This window comes from Ceratotherium simum, chromosome 13, assembly GCF_057802395.1.
Source record: "Ceratotherium simum simum isolate JZ-2026a chromosome 13, ASM5780239v1, whole genome shotgun sequence".
In the NCBI taxonomy this organism is placed as follows: Eukaryota; Metazoa; Chordata; class Mammalia; order Perissodactyla; family Rhinocerotidae; genus Ceratotherium; species Ceratotherium simum.
In genome coordinates this window covers 32,429,912-32,453,803 of record NC_141912.1, presented here as the reverse complement: position 1 = coordinate 32,453,803, position 23,892 = coordinate 32,429,912, and the positions used below count along the sequence as shown (strand labels likewise).

Genomic DNA, 23,892 nt, shown 5'->3' with positions numbered 1-23,892 from the left:
GTTTAAGAGGCCTTGAACTTCAGTCCGTCTTGACACCTCTCCTCGTTGATTTGGAGGACACTGATCTTGGAAATCATGTGTTATAGATGGCAGAACTTCCAATAGCCTGGATCCCTGAATGATTGCGTGGAGTACGACCACTCACCATCTCGATAAACATATCCTGGACTGTAAAATGAGAAGAAAATAAACTTTTTTGTTTGAGCCATTTCATTTTTATTACTATTGCAGTTTTGTTTTCTACCCTGATACACAGGATAACATCAATAGGAAGAAATAAATGCTTTTCATATACCTTACAACATGTAGGTAGAAGATATAATGTAAGAAAAGATACCATCTACAAAATGGCAACAAAAAGATAAAGGAATGAATTTACTATGAAATGTGTAATACTTACATGTAACAAACTTTAAAATACTTTTGAAAACAAAAATTGTTCTTGAATAGATATACTAATTATCATAAAGTTGTCAATCCCCCTGGTTAATATATTAATTTAAGTCAATAAAGATATCACAGTCTTTCTTTTTAACTAAACAAGCTGATTCAAAGACTCATATGCAAAATAAGCAAAGAAGAATAGCAAAGAATCCCTAAAGAGGAGCTTGAGGGAAACTAGCCTTACTAGATATGAAAATATGATAAAGCCATAATAATTAAAACAATGTGATAGAGGTGCGTAAGTAGACAGATGAATGAAAAAGAAGAGAAAGCCCAGAAATAAACCCAAAAACACATAGTAATTTAGTGAATGATAAAAAAGAGATCTCAAATCAGTGGGAAAGATGGATGATTATTCAATAAATGGTTTGGGAATAACCAGATAACTACATAGAATATAATAATTAAAGTTGGGGCGATAGCTCCTGCTGTACACCGTGATAACGTCCCAATGGGTCAAAGTTTTTAATGTAAAAAAAGAAGGCAAAATTCTTTTATAATTTTGGAATGGGGAAGCCTTTCTATAATTCAAAATCCTGAAAACCTATAAAGGAGAATATTAATAAATTGAACTACATAAAAATAAAAAACAGTTCTGAATGGCAAAGAATATCATAGGAAAACAAAAATGCAAATGAGAAACTAGTAAAAATATTTTTAATATATCACAAAGAAATAATCTCTCTAATATATATTTTTTTTTTTTTTTTTTTTTGGTGAGGAAGATCAGCCCTGAGCTAACATCCATGCCAATCCTCCTCTTTTTTGCTGTGGAAGACCGGCCGTGGGCTAACCTCTGTGCCTATCTTCCTCCACTTTATATGGAACACCACCACAGCATGGCCCGACAAGGAGCGCATCAGTGCACGCCTGGGATCCGAACCCGGGCCACCAGCAGCAGAGCACGCACACTTAACGGCTACGCCACGGGGCCGGCCCCCTCTCTAATATATAAAAAACACCTAAAAACTGAGAAGAAACTAATAAGCCTACAGAAAAAAGTATGAAAGAACCCTACAGACAGTTCACACCAAAAAGGAAACAAAAATAGCTTTAAACATGAAAAAATGCTCAACCTCACTCATAATAAAGAAGGAGCAAATATCTACACAGAGATTCCATTTCTCTACAGTCAGATTGGCAAAAATCCAAAAGTTTAGCATGGACTTTGTTGGCAGGGTTGTGGAAAGACAAGCATATTCACTCATTGCTTGTAGGAGTCCAAACTGGACAAACCTTTTGGAGGACAATTAGGCAATGCTTGTTAAAATTGTAGGGTGTATACCCTTAAATCCTGCAATTCCATTTCTTGGAATTCATCCTACAGATATACTTACATACACACAAAAATACTCTGTATGAGTTTGTTTGTTGCAGGTTTTTTGTTTTTGTTTTTAGTGAGGAAGATTGGCCTGGAGCTAACATCTGTGCCAATCTTCCTCTATTTTGTATGTGGGATGCCACCACAGCATGGCTTGATGAGCAGTGTGTAGGTCCATGATCGGGATCTGAACCTGAGAACCCCCGGCCACCAAAGCGGAGCGCGTGAACTTAACCACTACACCGCTGGGCTGGCCCCTCTTGCAGTTTGTTTTAACAAAAGATTGGGAACAATCCACACATCTATCAATTTTGGACTGGCTGAAATTTTACACACACACACGGGAATTCTATGCAATGAAAAACTAATGACAATGCAGGAGTTCTCTATGTACTTTTGGTAAGATCTCTAAGGTATATTGCTAAGCAAAAAGAACAAGGTGAAGAACACTATGTTTTATAGGCTCCCTCTGTGTTAAAAAAGAGGAAGGAACCAAGAGTCTATTCATATTTTCATTAACTGGAAGTTATACAAGAAACTAAAGAAAGTGGTTACCTATTTGGGAGTGAGATGTGAACTGGGACAAAATTGTGATAGTGGACAAAATTGGGAGCAAGACCTTCACTGTCTCTACTGTGGCAGAGCGTTTCTCAAAGCAAATGGATAAATAGAGGAATGACATCAGCATAATGTGCAGCTGCATTGTGTCATGTACAACTGTCGCACCATGTTAATGTTTTGTGCTGAGTAGCAACAGCTGAATTCAAAGTACCAAACGCAATTGAACAGAGCAAGCTGGGGAAGAATACAACACGGTGCACGAGGCCATTCACCCTCCTCCTTCCTCCTCACTCGGTTTGGACATATTCTCTATCTTGAAGTGCTAATTAAGTAATCCTCCTAATCTTCAGGCACTTTTTTGAGAACGAAAATATTAAGAAGCTGCTGCAGTCCCGTTCTACACAAGGGCTGCAACAACATGTTTCCGAGGTGCCCCTCAACAGTGCAGAAGAAAGATTTCACTGAGCTGCCCCACAACTGCTTTCTCAGGTGTCTTCTGCTTTAAATGTGAGTGAGCTGCATTTTCAGAGATAGAAAACGATGATTTCAGTGCAGACTGCACTTTGTGGCATAAGGTTGTATTTGGGACTATATAAACGGCTTCTTAACAAAAAAAGGAAGGTAGCAAGACAGCAAAAAACCAGATGTCTTTTCTAAGCCAGTGCAAAAGAAACAAGCATAAAAGAATGAACCAGAGACACTCATGGTTGGCATCTACGTTTAGTGCAGCCTCAGCCTGTTCTCTTGCAACTTCTGATGGTGACGTCCCTCCACCTGTCTCCATAAACCACTGGCTTCTGTCATTCTTTACGCTTTCTGGGTATTTTTACCTTTTTTTTTTTAACAGTAAAGTCCCTTATTAATATTATAATCTTTATCTATTAGAAGTTTAACAAGTCTTTTTAAAACTATACTAGTATTTTTATGTGGATTGTTATTGTTTTGCTAGTGTATGATTACAAAGGTGTGTAGATTCAGAGTTGTCTGCCCAAACCCTATTTTTCCTATAAACCCTGTTATTTTCATGGACACTTTGCAGCTTGGGAGGTTTTTTTCAGGAATGCGTACATGGTGTTAGGGCAGAAATATCTGTAAATCATTTTATACTGTTTGACTGTAGAATCATGTGAATGCCTTGCTATGCAAAACTTTTTAAACAAAGAAAATGAGTAAACCATAGCAAGATTAAAAAATAAAATAAAAAAGTTACCTACACTCCCACCACAGCAGAACTCATAGCAGGATGAGAACGCTTGGTTGGAGAGGGACAACCTTTTCTTTGGCGAGAGGATCAGTCTTCCCTCTGGCCCAGGGACAGGCTGGCAGCTGCTGTCAAGGGCTGTCCTGCTCCACAGAGAGGAAGGCCTTGAGTTCAAAAGCCCAGGGGCTGGCAGGCGCTGGGAGAATGTAATTGCTAAAGACTCTGGTAAGATTGGTCACAGACACCCACAGCTCTATGAGGCCTGAAGGAGGCAGGGATCTTAAAAGTGGGGCTTGTCTTACAGCTGATTGGACGCTTCCAAGGCTTCTTGTTCCCAGGGTCCTGTTCAAATTGTGTTGCTTGTCTGGGAATTTGGTAAAAAGTCGTGGGATGTGCTTCCTCCAATATCCAAAGAGATTAATCAGATATTGGCAGGAGTGTGGGGTCACTTTTTCTTTGTAGTTGCAGGCTGTAAGGCTAACAGTTTATTCTTACTAGATTGTGGAATGTCTCTTTGGGCTCTGCCTGGATGGCTCCCAAGAAAGATATAGATCCCTGGATTCAGATCCTCACTCAAGGCCCACTCAGCCTTAATCAGGCTTGCAATGTGATCTGAGCAGTTTCTTCATTGCGGGCTACTATCAGTATAATACCAGTAGCTTACGTTGTGCTGAGACCTATTCAACCCATTGATGGCATATTGCAGAATACTTTAAAGACTCCTGTGGAAGTGTAGCAAAAATACATTGCATGACTTGCTAAATAAAGAAAAATGTTCCTGTTTGGAGGACTATAGAACAGAAGGTATTAGCAATGTCTGAGGCTGCATCTCACATGCCAGTGGTGGCCACAGTTTGTCCACCCACAGTAGCAATACCAGGATCTGCGGGAGTAATAGCAGACGTCTCCTTGTATGAGCCTCCACAGTCCACAGTGAGACGCCAAGCACCAGAGACCTTTTCAGTGGCTGGATGGGGTGGGGACTGGGTTTTCTAACATCTAACCAGCTTTAATTACTGAATGAAAGGATAATTCCCATTTCACCTTCGAGTTCGCAAATCTGTTTCAATTGCGCTACCTTGACCAGACTTGGAAGTGTAGACAGGCTCTCTCAGCCAACTGTTATCTGCAGCTGTTGGGAGCTCAGGCCATGAACCCCGCCAACATCATCTGAAGCCCCAGTAGGGATCACAGCAACCTTGTCCAACCAGCATGTAGGTGTACATTTCAGGACTTAGGTAACCCCAATACTAATTACACAGTCTGATAAGGGGACATCACCACAGTCCAAACAAAGGGGCCAAACGCCCGACAGTGAGTGACAGTGAAAGTTAGTTGGCTCCAGCTAACACCTGTACCAACTCTGAGAGGGTGCTTCTTTTATGAAGGCTCTTCTCTGATCTAAGGACAATAGATCGTTGAGCTCCTGTGGGCAGCAAGCCCAGGAATGTCTTGAGACCTCCCCCGCTTCTAACACATAAACTGGAGCGTATGTGGACAGTCTTCTAGAGGTGGTGGGGGACCAAGCCCAGCCCTAGTCCTCCTTTTGTTTGAAATAACTCTAATTAGGATATAGGGAAACTTGAATTTTCAGAGGCAGGGCTGCAATTATTTCCCCAGAAATCTCAATTCACTAGAGTTGGAATTATATGCCTTCCACATCATACTCTAAGAGCTCCAATGGGAATTCTGGGGGCTCTGGGACCTTAGAGGCTAGGCCTTGGGAGACAGACCTAACAGTTCCAGTCTGTAAGAAGGACCCCATCCCAGGGACTTCCTCAATCCATTTTTCTGATTTTTCCCTTCTAACAACTCCTCGAGTTTACAGAGCACTCTCTTTTCCTAGCTCTCACATGTCATTTCTCCATGGCTTCTGTAAGTCTTGTTCACTTTCACATAGGCCCACCAGGCTCCTTATATCTCTTCTGTAATTTCTGTCTTGTCCATCTATTCATGAACCATCACCCCATTTCCCTCTGAGAAGGGGCCTCTGCAGGGAATCCAGCCTTTGTTCCTCCCTTTTTATGTTTGCCCTTTACTTATCTCCCAGAAAGGAATCTGTGTCACATTATTGGCAGTTTTACTCCACCCCTTGTCCTGAGGTGAGGAATGACTATTCTATTTCTGATAGGCCCTTCCCCTGCCTGTCAGAGGAGTAAAGTCAAAGCCAGGGACCACTGGGGGGGCACCTGTTATTAAATCATCCAACATTCTCTGAGTCAAAGGCACATATTATCAGGGATTCTCCTCAATGGCTTCTTATAAAAAACTGCTAACAAAACAGTTGTTTCAGAGAGGCTATAGCCCCAGGGGTGTATTCTCAGGGAAATCTCCCCAGTGGGAGTAGCTATGCCCAGTTCCCCCAAGTACCCAGTTTAGGAATGGAAACAGGATGCCTGTCCCAGCATTTTTACTAAGCTCACTCTTGATAAAGGTCATGAGTTCCTCCTATGACCCTCCATTTGATACCGGCTCAAGAAAAGGTTGACATAAGGGAAGCCGTGTTGTAGAACAGAAACCCTATTGTAACTTTGAATGACCTCTGACAAACTAACTAAACTGGATATGCACCCTCCAGGAAATCTAACTGCTATGTTGATTTTACAACCCCTGCCTATGCATATACCTCCCAGCTGCGATAAGATAACTTTGTTCTTTTGAGTTCCGTAGGAATGTGATGACCCCCAACAGAGAATCTATGCTGAGAGCCATCGTCAATGAAAACTGAAAGATCTGGTGTGATGACTCCCAGTCTGTAACACCAGAAGGTCAACATCCCTAAACCCCTTCCCTATAACCCACTGGCCTATATAACTGCTATAAGATTTGTGCCCCCTTAAGATGGTTTTTTTCAGACATTAGTTGGCCATCTTCCCTCTTGCTAGCAAGCTGTAATAAAAAAGTCCTTTTCTTCCTACCACCTTGCCTCTTGACTATTGGCATGTCTTGCGGTGAGCAGAAGGCCCCACATTGGGCGGTAACACATTCAGCTTCATTCAACAGCACTGATGTTGCTGCATCATGCAAAGAAATAATCCAAGCTCTCCGGATGCCAAGAGTACCAATTCCAACTCCAGAGGCAGCCTTGTTTTTATTCAGTGTACTGCCGTACCTGCTCTTGCTGATGCCCTTCTTGGTCCCTGTAGAGTGTGCTGCACAAGAACTGGTTTTAAAACTAGAGGAGATGATGGCCTCCACTTGTTGAAACAGAGGCTCAGAGGAGGCCTATCTCACGTTCCCTCCTGGAGCAGCCAGTGTTCCTCCTCCTCATTTTCCTTTCTTCTTCTCCTTCTGAGGACAAGACTTCTTCCTAGAATGAAGGAGTCAGGGAATTGAGTTCAGGGCCCCCTCATCTGCCTCAGTCACCCTCTTCCAGAGGAGCCACTTCTCCAGTGCTTCCACGGTCCGGTGGGAGATCAAGATTTGGCCACCCTGGGCTGGCCCTGTGGCTTGGCGGTTAGGTGAGCACGCTCCGCTGCTGGCAGCCTGGGTTTGGATCCCGGGCACGCACTGATGCACCGCTTCTCTGGCCATGCTGAGACCACGTCCCACATACAGCAACTAGGAGGATGTGCAGCTATGACATACAACTATCTACTGGGGCTTTGAGGGAAAAATAAATAAATAAATAAAATCTTAAAAAAAAAAAAGATTTGGCCACCCTGAAATATATCTCTTTACCTTGATTGTTTTCTCTGATGGACATTTGACCTCCCCCACTACCTGCCTAAAGAACTTGACATAGTAACTCCTTCCTGGAACAGCTCTTCTATCTGATGGCTGTAATATAATGTAAAATAGATGTTACAATAGAAAAGGCACCAACAACCCCATGTTATCGAAAGTTCTGTCTCTCTGACCACATTCTCTGGATGGCCCTGCGAGGAGTTGCCAGACAAACATTTACATTTATAAGGGAAATCTCCATTTTTACAGTTATAAGGGAAATCTCCATTTGTAAAGGTATCTCCCTCTCTGTATTAGGAAGAGGGGGGATGGCCTCATTTCTAGAGACTTATCAATGTGGAAGGTGAGGCCTTAAATCTGCATAATAACCTTACTCTTGTTTACTGTGCTTTAGTGGTAATCTCCTGTAACTGACTCCCCCCACCCCCAACATCCTCCTTTGTCTTTGGCTGAACATGGTATTTAAGACAAGAATTTCTGCTATTGTGTTGAGAAATGCAGTGTCCCTGGTTTCTCCCATGTATACATGTTATTAAACTTGGTATTATTTTCTCCTGCTAACCTGTCTTGTTAATTATTTGGCCAGCCATAAGAACCTTAAGGGAAAGGGCAGAGGGGGATTCTCCCTCTTCCCCTACAGTCCTTAGACTCATTCCCACAACCATCTAGTCACTGACAATCCCAACAAGGCCAAATGAACTTCCACTGTGCTCAGGGAGGTCTCCCACTTCAAGGGTGGCCTGGTCAAACTTCTTCCCCATTTACAAAACACCATGACACCAGGACCTATGATGTGGGCCCCACTCTGGATGGCAACCATGGTGTAAGATGTGGTGACTCACACCACTAGTGACAAATGATGTTGCTTATATTAAGATTTACTAATTGATAGTTACTTACAAGCATAGGAGTCACAAAATGCAAAGGATATGCCAAGCCTCCTTAGTTATTCCATAGAGACTATGGTCTATACCAATAGGGCTGGAAGAGCTGTGAAGAGTCTTTCAGTGAAAGGAAACTGCCCCCCAACAACTTCACATATTTACAAGCTGGCCCCAGGGAGGTTTGGGAACACTTTGTCTTCTGGGTAACAAAGAATGTGACAAGAAACCTCCAGGCCCAGGAAACAACCTTCAGGGCTTTCCAGACCTCTAAGGAGATTGCAAATCAAGGTGGTTGATGTCAGCCAGAGGCATTGCTGTCCTTCCATGAACCAGTTAAATCCAGTTCACTGTCAGACTATAAGGAGGGAAAAGGGGAGGAATGCCCTCATGAGCATCCATCCAAGATAAACGGCTTATCTGTCCATACTTTCAGAGCACTTAATTCTGGGTTCAAGTAGGGCAAGACAGCAGCTTAGTCCTAAATCTCCCCACATACATTAGTCAAGATAGGCTAAGTATGGTAACAAGCAATGCAAACTTTCTGTGACTTAATACCATAAAGATTTATTTCTCACTGAGGTTGCAGGTTGATACAGATCAGGTTGCTCTGCTTCATGCTAAAGGACACAGGCCCCTTGTGTGTGAGGAAGATCGGCCCTGAGCTAACATCTGCCAATCCTCCTCTTTTTTTTTTTTTTTTTTTTGCTGAGGAAGACTGGCCCTGGGCTAACATCTGTGCCCATCTTCCTCCACTTTATAGGGGACACCACCACAGCATGGCTTGCCAAGCAGTGCATTCGTGCCTGCCCGGGATCCGAACCAGCGAACCCCGGGCCGCCGCAGCGGAGTGCACACACTTAACCGCTTGCGCCACCGGGCCGGCCCCGGACACTGGCCCCTTGAATGTATGACTCTGCCTGTCTGTGCCTTAGGGCTGCAGAGTCCTCCAGTGGCTCCTCTGCATCTGTCCAGCTGACGAATGAAGAGCGAGAGCATAGAGAAGGCACACCTGTTCTTAATCACCTCCACTGACAGTGATACACATCAATTACAGATTGGGCAGATCTCGATTGAATGGCTCCACCTAACTGAAGGATAGGCTCAACGTGGTCCTCATGAATATCAAAAAGAAGAAACAGGTTTAGTGAATAGATCCATCTTTGTCCAATCATCTCCCCCCAAGAAACCCTACAGAGCTGTGCTGTCCAATGGATAGCTACTAGCTACATGTGGCTATTTAATTTAAATAAAGTTTAAAACTTCAGTTCCTCTGTTGCACTAGCCATATTTCAAGTGCTTAATTGCCACTTGTGGCTAGTAGCTCCTATATTGGACAGTGTGGATGGAAGTTTCTATCATCACAGGAAAGATCTATTGGATGGCACTGATATAGAGTATACTAGACAGGATCTTGGAAAGAAACAGATGAAATATTCAAATAGAATAATCTTAGGAGAGTTTAATAAAAGAACTATTTACTAAGATATGGGCATGTTTTAGGAAAATTTTGATAGTGCAGTACCTTGGGACTAGTAATGCCATGGTTACTATCCCTAGGCTTGAAGTAGTGATGGGAAGGAGCTGTTACTGGAAACTGGAGTAGAGGCTGTGTAGAGAGACCATCTGACTGGAGCTATCAGCTTTGGTTGAAGAGTCAGTCAACATGTGGCAACCCTGCAAGGAGGGAGCTAAGAGAATAACTATCTTGATCTCACTCTCCTCCCTCCCTCCTATCTCCCTCTGGAATGTCCCACTGGATGGACCCAACCAGAGCCCAATGGACAAGGGAGTTTATTGATTTAGTACATACAGGTCAGCAGCTCAGGACACTGAGCAGGGTGGAGAAGGGTAGAAAGTGGATCTGGAGGGACAAATGGAAAAATTTCAGCAAAGTTCTCTTTTTGTCCTTTAGCATCAGTCTTATTTTGTGTACCAATAACAGGGGGCATAAAAAGTTCCAAAGGCCACATATCATCATGGGATCATGTCAACTTAGTCACTTGGAATCTAAAATAATAGATACCACCATGTTTTTCCTATAAGGCAATGGGGAGAAGCACGAGATAAACAATTAATAGAAAAATAGTTGCTACAACCTTCACTTCTGTAGCTGTTCACAAAGGCCTATGTTGATAATCATATCTGTATTCTTCTAACAACCACCCCATGTTACCCTTACTCCCTGCTTGCACCTCAGCTAGAGGAGGCTCTTTACCTGGTGAAGTAACCCAAATTTTCATGGCTATGGGATCTGAGTTCTTGGTGGTCTTGTCTTTATTGAGTTGTGTAGTTTCCCATTGACCAAGATTATTGAGAGTACTAACAGGTCCCCTAATACTCCTTGGTTCCAAACATAATCCCCTGGCAACTGGGATCAATTACTAGGATGGTACTATGACTTCCTTCTCTACTTGTTAGTTCAGTAGCATGAGGAACTCTAAGTTTCCAGAGGACTGTTTCACTTTCTAATTAATAGGAACCACTACTGTGTTCTCTGATGGAAGTATTTCTCTCTTGGATACTAGAACCTGTAAAGCCATTGAACCATTGTTTTCTTATATTGTAGCAAAAACTTAGCTAAATGTGTCTTACAATTATAAGGAAAACAGAATTTGTAAGCAATGAACTTGGATATTTAGTTGAGGATATTTCCAAGCAAAGTGTTGGAGGTGCAACCTGTTTTCAGAGGAAAGCCAGGAATAGAGATTTGATTATCTAAGAAATATCTGTGGAGGAGGCTCATGTCTAATGGCCTGAATCTTCATGACATACACGGGAGACCAAAAAGGTTTTTGAGAATGTTATATCAGCAGAAACACTGCCAGCTTGGATTGAAAGAGAAAGAGACAGACAAAATGAAAGAATGCTATTAGACTCCCAAAATTCTACAAGAAACAGGCTGCTGAAACAACTCAATTGCAAATATGTGCTACTCTTTCAAAAAACAGGAAAGACGACTCTGAGGGCAGAGCCTTGGGCCCAGAGGGTGGAGCTACCAGCCACAGAGGATTATTTCCCGGCATTGAACCTATAGGGCATTTTCCCTGCTGGTTTTAAAATTGCTTCAGTGACTCATTTCTTCCTTCCATTTTCTCCCTTTTGGAATGGGAATGTTTATAGCTGTTATCATATACCTGTCTCAGCATTGTATTTTGGGAGAAGATAACTTATTTTCTAGGTTCAAAGGTCCACAGTTGGAGTGGAATTTTGCCCCAGGATGGATTACACCCAATGATTATTCACACCTAGTTTAATGATTTAGATGATGAGATTTGGGTCTTTTGAGCTGATGATATATAGACGAGATTTTGAACTTGAGTTAATGCTGTAACAGGTTAAGTCTTTTAGGAATGTTGGAATAGGTGAATATATTTTGCACGTGGGATGACATAAATTTTGAGGGGCCAGAAAGAGGAGTGTGGTAGGCTGAATAATGGGCTTTGAAGATGTCAATGCTCTAATCCCCAGAACCTGCGAATGTTTCCTTATATGACAAAAAGGACTTTGTAGATATGATTAGGAATCTTGAGGTGAGGAAATTATCCTGGATTATCCAGGTGGGCCCTAAATGTGATCACAAGTGTCCTTATAAGAAGGAGGCAGAATAAAATTTGACTACAGAAAAGAAGTAAGGATGAAAGTAATGTACTTTGAAAATGGGAGAAGAAGCCACAAATCAAGGAGTATAGGTGGCCACCAGAATCTGAAAAAGGTAAGGAAATGGATCCTCCCCTCAGAGCCTCCAGAAGGAACCAGCCTTACTGACAACTTGATTTTAGTCCCATAAGACTCATTGTTATGACATTGTTAAATTAAAATTGCCTAAGTGGAGCACAGAGTGCCAGATAGTTAGCTGTGGTTCAACAACAGACCACAAGAGAAATGGAAATAGAGAAGTTTATTACTCACAAGTCCTGGAGGAGGTACATGGCACACCTCAAGGGGCCACATGGGGAGGTCAAGACAGAGTGCAGACAGAGAGAAGTAAAACCTGGAGCACATGCTTTTATTAGGGTCCTGGGCTAGGGCCAGATTGATTAATTCAAATCAAATAGATCAGGTATTGGTAAGCTCCATGGAGGTCTTATCTGAGGGGCACACAAAGGGAAGGCCCTGGGAGGCAGGGGAGACTGTTGATCACAAGGGCTGTTGGGGAAGTTTTATCAGGAACTTACATTTGCTTGTGATTCTGTGGGGTGTTATCTAGGGCATGCGCTCATATGAAGGGGCTAGTGTCAGTTTAAGGTCGCTGCAGGCTGCTTGGTCAAACAAAATGGATGCCGAGGGAGCAACACCAGGGAGTAGCTTAGCTAAACTCTTAACACTCATTTTGGACTTCTGGCCTCCAAAAGAGAATAAATTTGCATTGTTTTAAGCCATAAAGTTTGTGGTAATTTGCTACAGCACCAATAGGAAACTAATACAATTGGCCACTGGTTTAATGCACGTATTGCTTCCTGTGAGATAGCACTGTAACCTCGTACAGGATTGTCTTCCAGTTGGTGCTGTAAGTGAATCTCAAAGTAGGCCATTGCACCACTTCTTGAAGCTAGTCTTCTGGATGATGTGACATGTGTTAAGATCAGTGAATTCCATGGACTTAAGGCCATTTACACATTTCCTTTGCTGCAAAATATGTCCCTTGTGAGATGTGATGCTGTACCATTACCATGGTAATGGACAAGGCATTCTGTAAGGTTACAGTTGTAAAGCTTGTAGAAGTGAACCAGTCATGAAAAACAAATCCATACTAGAGTAAGTATCTGTGCTGGAAAAAGTTAACTCAGCAGGCCTGGGTTGCTCAAACCCTGCACATTCCCAAGAAGGACCTTTTGGCCAGGTCCTGGAATTGAGCTCTTGGAATGCTCTGACTGATAAGAATGTTTTCCATGCTGTGTTGTACGACCTTAAATTATGTGATTAATATTACAAAATTTTTATGAGCTTAATATTATGTGCTGTCTTGACATCAAGTAAAATTGGGAGAGCCTCAAATGGCCTAATTGGAAGTTCCCCTCCCCACTGCTCCCGTGGATAAGGGGCTTAGCCAAGGAGCAACTCTCCATATCAAAGGGACCAGGCACAGTTCCTGCTTAACCCTGAGTAGTGAGTGTCAGCTCCCTGACAGCCTGAAGAATTATTCAAACAAGCTAATCACAACCTCCTTAGAGAACCAGAGGCCACTTCATCCTCGTGATACTACAAAGCTTGCCTCCCATAGTCCCTAGTTGCCCACCATGTTACCAACTGCAATCCTTTTGTGCCCCTGTGTGGTGTATCATGGGGTACTTTGCCATTGTACACAATCTTTACAGGCACATCTTTAACTGCATCCACATTTCTCCAGGAGCACAGGTATGATATTACATTAGTGACATCTCCTCTGGGGAGATTTATTTGACATACTTATTTAAGACATAGAAATACTCACAAAGGCGCTCACAAAAAAGGGATGGGCCACTGCCCCACACATAGTACAAGTACAAGACCCTGCCCAACACCTCTGTTAAATTCCTAAAAATTATTCAGCAAATAGAGGACTGCTCCATCCCTGACACTGTTAAGAAACAGCTGTTGACCCTCTTGCCAACCACAGTATTAATACAAACCCAACCTATTGATCTTTTTGGAGGGTTCTGTGGACAACATATTCCTTATTTATAAATTTTACTTAATCTCATTTTTGCTATCACTTGCAAATCAACCCACCATGAATTTGTCCACCTCCAACAAAAGGGTATAAGAGGCACTTTCATTAGTTTCCCCAGAGACTTCTTCACTGCAGAAGACTAAGCAACCTCATCTCATACATCCTGGAGTCTCTGGACTACTCATGTTTGCTATAAGTTGTTCATTGGTTTCTGATGCAAGAAATTGCCCTCCTTGTGTCTGTGCTATACATCATCAGAGGTGCAACTGCTGGCCACATACTGTGTGCTTCTAGAAATAGAGACTTTCACAGGCCCTGAGTCTGTGGTCCTCTGTACTCAGCTGCCCTTTATGCTTTGGGTCATGAAAGGACCCCACAAGTTAAGCTTAGCTACCCAGGCCTCCTTGTTACTGGATGGAGCCAAACCTGGACCTTCTGGCATATCTTACCTGCAGGAACGGGTAGCCTCCGCTGTCCTCAGTCCTGTGCCAGATTTCATGGTGCTAGAAGAGGTCACCACTCCCAGACCCCTTGGCTACTGGGGGAGCCCTTTGGGATCAGCCAAGTAAACAGCGATGGGAGTTCATACACTTTACAGATGGTATCATTCCCATAATACATGATGGAACTCAGTGGAATTTTTTTGCTTTTCATCCCTTAACCAGGATGTCCTTAATAAAGGAGGGGACCCAAGGGTCAGCACAATTGGCCACACTTCAGGCAGTCATCTTAGCACTGGATGCCAGCCCAGCAAATGGCCACATCTGCACTTTTTCACAAACTCTTGAGCCATTGCCTAAGAGTTGCCTCTTTTGTGGTAAAGAATCCTGGAAATCTATTGCCTTTAGATACCCAAAACATAAATGAAGTAACAGATATCTCTACATATATTAAAGCCACAATACAAGTTCCCCTCTCAACTCTGCCCCTGCAAAAAAAAAGTCCTCTAGCCAAACAACCTTCCTCATCAAAACAGGCTGGGCACAGTTCCTGTTTAGCCATGAATGGTGCATTCAGTTCCCTGCCACACAGAAGAATTGTTCAAACAAGCCAATCACATTCTCCCACAGAAACCAGGGGCCACTTCATCATCTTAATACTGCAAAGTCTGCCTCCCACAGCCACTGGTTGTTAGTGTTCCCAAATGTAACCCCCATGTGGCCTTGTGTGTGGTATGCAGTTTCTTCCCTCCCTGGGCTGAATAAATGTGACTAATAAACTGCTGTTGAACTCATAATCCAGTTTTGGGTGTTGTATATTTGGCCACCTTCATAACTCTAGGGCAGAAATCCCTCACTCACCAACAGAGTGATGAGATAATGAAAACACACCTGGGGTTTTGAGCCACACTGTATCAGTTTATCTAGATAGTTTATTACTAACAACTATGTATTTTATGGTGAACAATTACTTTCCCTCTGGAGGTGCACTGTATGGCTGCATGACTGACCCCCAATAAAAACCCTGGACACCTAGGCTCAGATAAACTTACTTGATTGGCATCACTTAACACATGTTGCCCCACGTTGTTGCTGGAAGAATTAGGCATGTCCTGTGTGACTCCGCTGGGAGAGGACTCTTGGAAACCTGGACTTCTGATTTCCTCTGGACTTCACCCCATATGCCTATTTCTTTTGTCGATTTTACTTTGTATACTTTTCTATATGTTATGTAATGTAATTTATCTTACATAATAAGCCATAACTATGAATATAACAATTTTTGGTTCTTGTGAATCCTGCTAGTGAATCATCAAGCCTGAGGATGGTCTTGTGTACCTCCATCACAGCATCTATCTCTATGAGGTCTAAGTGACATACTTCCATGAAGAGAGTGGCCTGATAAAATCAACCTATCATCAGGTAGCTAGCTGGTCCTTCTCAGGAATGGTGGTATTTTGGGAGCTAAGAGTTGACCTAGAGATTGAGAGCTCATTAGTAGTGGAAGTTTTGGGGTGTGGAAGTTGATTTTTATTGAGCTATGCATAACCTCCATCCTTGCCACTTGTTCACTTTGTATATGGGCCTATTGATCAAGCAGCATGGTGATTGATATCTACAGAATGGATCAACGTAATGCATACTAAGAGGTACTCCTCAGAATTTTCCCCCAAAAAAACTAAGCACTTATTCCCCCAGCTGCTGAGAGTCTTGGTGTCCAAGAGTTCACAGCTCTTTCTCCAAAGATTGCCCTTTGCTAAAAAGAGCTGCCTTGCTCAAGGTTATGTCTCCTTCTCAAGGGCTTGCCTACATGTCATGACTCGTCTATATGGAGTTATAATGACCTAGTTTCATTGCCCCAAAGTGGGATGATGCTACAGGGCCATTCTAGCTCCATAGCTCCTCATAAGGTAGGCAGGTCTTTGTTGTGACTGTATCACAGCTCAACTTCTCCCTCTGCCCAATCCTTCGTCCTTCACTTCCTCCAGGTGTTGATTGTGAAGGTACTCCCTAATAACTTCCTTCACATTAATATCTGTCTTAAAGTCTGCTACTCAGGGGATCCAATCTGGGACAGAGTCTACCAGAAGTGGGGGCTGAGAAAGTAGCCTCTAAAATGGGATTTTGGAGCTCTATTAACTACTTGCTGGCTGTCCTTATTACTGGTGATAGGTGGAACATTGATAGACCCCAGCATAGGTAAAAATGCAATTGTTAAAATTTCTAGCATTGGTGAACTGGGATGAAGTACAAGTGGAAGGAAATGCACGGGTGGATAGAATGTATGAGTCACTTGAGAAATACAGGGAAAACATAATCCATTTTTTTTTAAAGAAATGGAATTAGATGGCTGCTGCTGGGAGCAATCATTGCATTGGGGAAAGATAATGAAAGGCTGGGAAATAAATCAGTGAGTAAAGGCTAAGTGTGAAAGCCAGAGGACCTCCTCACAACATATAAAGGGACTCTTATCTCCTGCAGCAGAAAGGCAGAAAAAACTGAGCACCAGCCTCAGCACTTAATTCTAAGAGAAGCAGAGCTCCAAGAAAAGGTTGAATTCTCAGCATTACTAGGTCTGTTATGCCAAGGTTGGGGCCTGTTTGTGAAAGAATAGAACCCTGAGGGATGGAGAATATGTGGGTCAATGTATCAAAAAATCTTCACTATCTAGATTCCTCTGCATTCTCTAGGCCTAGAGAAGTGGCCCACTCCTTCCTGTTATGGGTTGTCTTCCCCAGTATTGGGTTGAATGGTGGCCCCCAAAAAGATATGGCCATGTTCTAATTCCTGAAACCTGAGAATGTTAACTTATTTGGAAAAAGAGTTGTAATTAAGTATCTTGAGACGAGATCATCCTAGACTATCAGAGTGGACCCTAAATCCAATGACAAGTGTCCTTATAGGAAACACACAGAGAAAAGAAGGAAGCAATATGAAGACAGAGGCAGAGCTTTGAGTGATGCAGTCACAAGTCAAGGAATGCCTCGAGTCCATGGAAGCTGGAATAGACAAGGAACAGAATCTCCCCTAGAACCTCTGGAGGGAGTGTAGCTCTGCCAACACCTTGATTTTGGACTTCTGGCCTCCAAGACTGTGAGAGAATAAATCTGTTGTTTTAAGCTACCCAGTTTGTAGTAATTTGTTATAGCAGCCCTCAGAAACTAATACATCCCCCCTTAGTCAAAGATGATGCAGTGGCCTCTGACTTGCCACATATTTTTTTTTTTTTTTTGTGAGGAGATCAGCCCTGTGCTAACATCTGCCAATCCTCCTCTTTTTTTGCTGAGGAAGACGGCCCTGGGCTAACATCTGTGCCCATCTTCCTCCACTTTATATGGGACGCCGCCACAGCATGGCTTGCCAAGCAGTATGTCAGTGCGAGCCCGGGATCCGAACCAGCGAACCCCGGGCTGCCGCAGCGGAGCGCGCGCACTTAACCGCTTGCGCCACCGGGCCGGCCCCATGACTTGCCACATAACATGTACCTGCCTCAGCATTAGACAAAGGGCCAACCTCTCCTCCTGACCATTAGATCAATCACCAGGGTTGTCAAAAATACTGAGCTGGAGAATTGTAGACCTGCTAAGGAAGGAAAGATTTTTATCCCAAAAGAGCTGAAGGACCTAGCCAAGGTATACCAGCGAGAGCCAAGAGAGTATACATGGGACTGAATTCTGGGGATGCTGGATCAAGAGGAAGGAGCAGAACACCAATTTGGAAAAAGGAATATAGGAGAATTCTCCTGGGGATCAGGATTTAACACACTTGCAAAGGAACCTACGAAACATGCTGCTAGGACGGCTCTGAGAAGCTGGGCGAAAGTGATTACCTACACTAACTGATAAAGAAATGCCACAATTGCTGTGGCAGATGCAAGAAGAAGGGATCAAAAGACTCAGAATAGTGGACATTTGGAGTGGATATACAGGATAAAACCACTGCCGTCCTCAAAAGAGCCCACGGGCCATCCATTGCTGTGGAGTGCCTTGGGCTTTCTGGGGTTTGTACCTTATATAAAGCCTAACTATTGGTCATATTTTGTCTCATTAATTCTGTTTATCTCTTAGTTTAGAATAAGTTGTGACAGGGCCGGCCCCGTGGCTTAGCGGTTAAGTGCTTGCGCTCCACTACTGGCAGCCCGGGTTCAGATCCCAGGCGCGCACCAACGCACCGCTTCTCCGGCCATGCTGAGGCCGTGTCCCACATACAGCAACTAGAAGAATGTGCAACTATGACCGACAACTATCTACTGGGGCTTTGGGGAGAAAAAGGAGGAGGATTGGCAATAGATGTTAGCTCAGAGCTGGTCTTCCTCAGCGAAAAGAGGAGGATTAGCACGGATGTTAGCTCAGGGCTGATCTTCCTCACAAAAAATAAAAAATAAAAAAATTTAAAAAAAATGCTGACTGAATTAAAGTGTGTTTAGTGACTTAAAAAAAAAAAGAATAAGTTGTGACATATTGACCCAACACATATACTTTTTAAAAACTTTTTATTATGGTAAAATGTACATAATAGTTATCATTTTAACCACGTGTAAGTGTACAGTTCAGTGGCATTAAATACATTCACAATGTTGTGTAATCATCACGACTATATCCAAAACTTTTTCATCTTCCCCAACATAACCTCTGTTTATGACAACTCTCCTTTCTCCCAATCCCAACCCCTGGTAACCTCTATTCTGCTGTCTGTTTCTATGAATATGCCTATTCTAGATATCTCATAAAAGTGGAATCACACAATGTTTGTCCTTTTGTGTCTGGCTTATCTCCCTAAGCATAATGTTTTCAAGGTCCATTATGTTGAAGCATCTATCAAAATTTCATTGTTTTTTATGGCTGAAGAGTATGTATATGCTACATTTTGCTTATGATGGACACTTTGGTTGTTTCTGTTTTTCACCTATTATGAATAATGCTGCTATGAACATGAGGGTACAGATGTCTGTTTGAGCCTTGCTTTCAATTCTTTTGGATATGAACCTAGCAGTGCAATTGCTGGATTATATAGTAGTTCTATATTCAATTTTTCGAGGAACTATCAAAGTGTTTTCCACAGTGGCTGCATCATTCCCACCATCAATGCACGAGGGTTCCAATTTCTCCACATGCTTGTCAATACTTATTTTCTATTTTTAAAAAATTACGTGATCCTAGTAGATATGAAGTGGCATCTCATTGTGATTTTGATTTGCCTTTCCTTAATGACTAATGCTGTTGAATATCTTTTCATGATCTTATCAACTATTTGTATGTCTTATTTGGAGAAATGCCTATTCAAGTCTTTTGCCCATTTTTGAATTGAGTTATTTGGGGTTTTGTTGTTGAATTGTAGGAGTGCTTTATATATTCTGGATATTAATCCCCTTTCAGATATATGACTTGCAAATACTTTCTCCCATTCTGTACATTGTCTTTTTGCTTTTTTGATAGTGTCCTTTGATGCACCAAAGTTCTTAATTATGATGAAGTCTAATTTCTTTATTTTCTTTCACTGTCTATGCTTTTGCTGTCATATCCAAGAAGTCATTGCCAAATCCAACGTCATGGATTTTCCCCAAAGTTTTCTTCTAAGAGTTTTATGGTTTTAGCTCTTAAGCTTAGCTCAAATGGTCATTGACCCATTTTAAGTTAATTTTTATATATGCTGTAGGGTAAGAGTCCAACGTCATTCCCTTGCATGTGGCTATCCAGTTTTCCCAACACCATTTGTTGAAAGTCTATCCCTTCCCCATTGAATGACCTCAATACCTTATTGAAAATTATTTGACCGTATATGTGAGGGTTTATTTCTGAGGTCTCTATTGTCCATCATTGGTCTATATGTCTTTCCTTATGCCAGTACCATACTGTTTTAATTACTATAGCTTTGTAGTAAGTTTTGAAGTTGGGAAGTGTGAGACCTTTAACTTTGTTCTACTTTTTCAAGATTATTTTGGCTGTTCAGGGCCCCTTGCACTTTCATATGAATTTAAGGATCTGTTTTTCCATTTCTATGAAAAAGGCTATTAGAATTTTTATAGAGATTGCATTGATTCTGTAGATCACTTTGGGTAGTACTGACATCTTAACAATGGTAAGTCTTCCTATCCATGAACATGGGATGGCTTTCCATTTATTTAAATCTTCTTTACTTTCAGGAATGTTTTGTAGTTTTCATTGTATATGTCTTTCACCTCCTTGGTTAGATTTATTCCTAAGTATTTAATTCTTTTAGATTCTATTGTAAATGGAATTGATTTCTTAATTTCCTTTTTGGAATATTCACTATTGGTAAATAGAGTGCAACTGATTTTGGTGTGTTGATCTTGTACCTTGCAACTTTGCTGAATTTGTTTATTAGTTCTAGTAGTTTTCTTGTGGGTTCTTTGAGATTTTCTCTATCTAGGATCATGTCATTTGCAAATGGAGAGTTTTATTTCTTCCTTTCCAATTTAGATGATATTTATTTTTCTTGTCTAATAGCCCTGGCTAGACTTCTAATACAATGTTGAATAGCAGCAGTGAAAGAGCAGTCCTTGTCTTTTTCTGATCTTAGGAGGAAAGCTTTCAGTCTTTCACCGCTGAGTAAAATGTTAGCCACAGGTTTATCATGTTAAAGAATTTTCCCTCTATTCCTAGTTTTCTGAGAGTTTTTATCATGAAAGTGTCTTGGATTTTCTCAAATTCCTTTTTTGTATCAATTGAGATGATTTTATTTCTTTCACCCTATTAGCACAATAGATTATATTGATTAATTTTCTTATGCTGAACCAATCTTGCCTTCCTGGGATAAATCCCACTTGATCATGGTAAATAATCCTTTTAATTTGTTGTTGGATTTAGTTTGCTAAATTTTGTTGAAGATTTTTGCATCTATATTCATAAAGGATATTGATCTATAATTTTCTTTTCTTGTGGTATCTTTATCTGGCTTTGGTATCAGGGTAATGTTGGCCTCATAGAATGAGTTAGGAAGTGTTCCCTTTTGTGATGATTAATTTTATGTGTCAGCCTGACCAGGCCATAGGGTGCACAGATATTTGGTCAAATGTTATCCTGGGTGTTACTATGTGGGTGTTTTGAGATGAGATTAACATTTAAACTGGTATACTGAGTAAAGCAGATTGCCCTCTCCAATGTGGGCCAGCCTCATCCAATCAGGTGAAGACCTGAATAGAACAAAAAGAATGACTCTTCTCGGAGTAAGAGAGAATTCTTTCTGCCTGACTGTTTTTGAGCTGGGACATTGGCTTTTTCCAGCTTCAGACTCAAACTGAAACATTAGTTCTTCCTGGGTCTTGAGCCTGCTGGCCTCAGGAACTACACCATTGGCTATCCTGGTCCTCAAGCCTTTGGGCTTAGCCTGGAACTACATTGGCTCTCTTGGGTCTCCAACTTGCCAGCTCACCCTGTTTGGCCTCCATAATCATGTGAGTAAATCCTTTCTTACATACACATATACACGTACACACACACAAACATTCTGTGAGTGGTGGTGGAGATAGGTGGTGGGGTGAATGAGTATAGATACCAAGATGAAAGAAGAGCTACTAACTGTTGAAGCTGGGTATTTGGGACTATATCTTCTATAGCTATTAAAGCAGGATTTCTCAGCCTCAGCACTATTGACATTTTATTGTGTGGGGATTATCCTGTGCGTTGTAGGATGTTCAGCAACATCTCTGATCTCTACCCATTAGATGCTGATAGCCAGTAGCACTCTCTCCTCCACTGTGACAACCAAATTATCTCTAGACCTTGCCAAATGTTGGGGGGAGGATGGATGGATTGGCCTAGGTATTCAAACACTTCATTAGAGGCTTCTCTGGTGCATACACTTTTGGCTCAAAGATAATGAGCCTACTAACCTATCTAGAAGCACTAGATATATAAATTCCATGCAAAAGTGTTTTTCACAACTACTATGCTTATTTCCCACCTTTTGGCCTTCTATTTGGTATCAGGAAGCTTCACATTTGTTCCCACTGATTGGTTATTTGTGACATTACACTTTGCCAATATGCATGTCTGGTCTGAGGTAAAAAATAATGGGATGCCTGGCATCACGTGAAGGGTTGTTAAGGCCTTACACATTCTGCTAGGGAAAATATTGAAGAATTCTAGGATACATGGATATAGCTGTCTTTGAACCAGTCTTAACACACAATTATGCCTTCCTGTCCCAATTAGGTTACCAGGCTCTCTTGATTCTTCATTTCTGTTTGAAAATAAGGCCTGGTCCTAGATACCCACCACTCAGTCTGTTACATTGATACTGGCTCAATACAGGGTTGACATGAGGGAAGCCATATTGTCAAAAAAGAAACCATAATGTAACTTTGAATGACTTCTGATTAACCAGGCCAGACATGCTCTCTGGATTTTACAGCCCCTCCCATCTTCAATAAGTTGATAACTTTGTTCTCTTGAGTTCCTTAGGAATGTGATGACCCCTGAGTAGAGTCTATGCTGATAACCATCATCAAGGACAACTAAAAGATCAGGGTATAGGGCGTTGCTCCGGTCTCTGATGCATATCCAGTAAAACCAAAGACTATCGGGAACTAAGACCATATGTCTGCCCCCACCTGGAGACCAGTCCCATATATAACTGGCCTGTAGTCTTTCTTCTGTAAGATGGTTCTTTTGGACATGAGTCCGCCATCTTCCCTCTTGCTAGCAAGCTGTAATAAAAAGTCCCTTTTCTCCTACCACGTTGCCTCTCAACTATTGGCATGTCTTGCGACAAGCATACAGCCCCAGGTTGGGTGGTAACAATATGACAAGCTGGACCCCAGGTCCTAGTTTTCCAGCTATCCTAAGTGTATTTTCCTCTAAACCCTCCCTTCTTGGACATTGCTTATGGTTGGGTAGTTGCACCAATCTGGAGTTTGACTCCAACGGTCCATGACCTCTCCAAAAGGTTGTGGTGGGGAATCGAATGAAGCACTTTGGATTTTCAAAATAGCAAAACCAAATGAATGGTGAAAATGGCAGAAGCACCTGACTCTGGATTGATGATCCTCCCCACGTACAAAGGGTAAAATCCCCAGCTTCAAGTGCGGGAAACCAGAGGTCAGCCAGGAAACTCAGGGCCCCATTGCCCCGCAACTGTAGGGGTCGCCCTGGACAGCCTGCAGGGACCTTGGTTGAAGTGAGGGCCGCTATTTTGGCCAATTGGTCTTGGCTGCGTCACCTTCCTTGCTCTCTACTGATTTGTAAAATGGGATTACCAGCGTCTTTGCACCCTGCCTCACGGGATTGTTGAGCATCACAACATGGTATAAATGGAAATTTTAAAAGCATTCGTAGGCTGCTAATCCCCCTGGTACCGCAGGGCCTTCTCTGTGCCCAGCCGACCTGGGCGCGAAGGGCCAGAAGGCGGATGCTCGGTATCCGATCAATGGTTACAGCCCTTTGGCTGCCTGGTGGAGGCCTTTCTGGAAGGTCCAAGAGGCGGGACTGAGGGGCTGGGATCCTAGAGGCGCGGTCTGGGCCTGGATTGAGCGGGCTGGGTTACCCAGGAGGGCCCTGGATTTGTCGCAGAGGCTCCAGCAGAGCCGAGTGACTGAGGCCTCATCTGTGATTATCCGGTGGCGGGCGGCTCTGAGGGGATGGGGGTGGGTGGGCCAGGCACCACGACAATGGTGCACTGTGACAGGAGAGAGAAATAAGTCAAAGCAGGGGTCTCTGTGAGGCTCAGGATGGCAGCAAAAAACT

The 23,892-nt window shown here is 42.5% G+C and overlaps 1 pseudogene; it reads left to right on the top strand.

The window, feature by feature from the left end:
• Positions 1 to 23,892, top strand: part of LOC147915662 (tripartite motif-containing protein 26-like) — a 48,043-nt pseudogene that overhangs the window by 7,194 nt on the left and 16,957 nt on the right.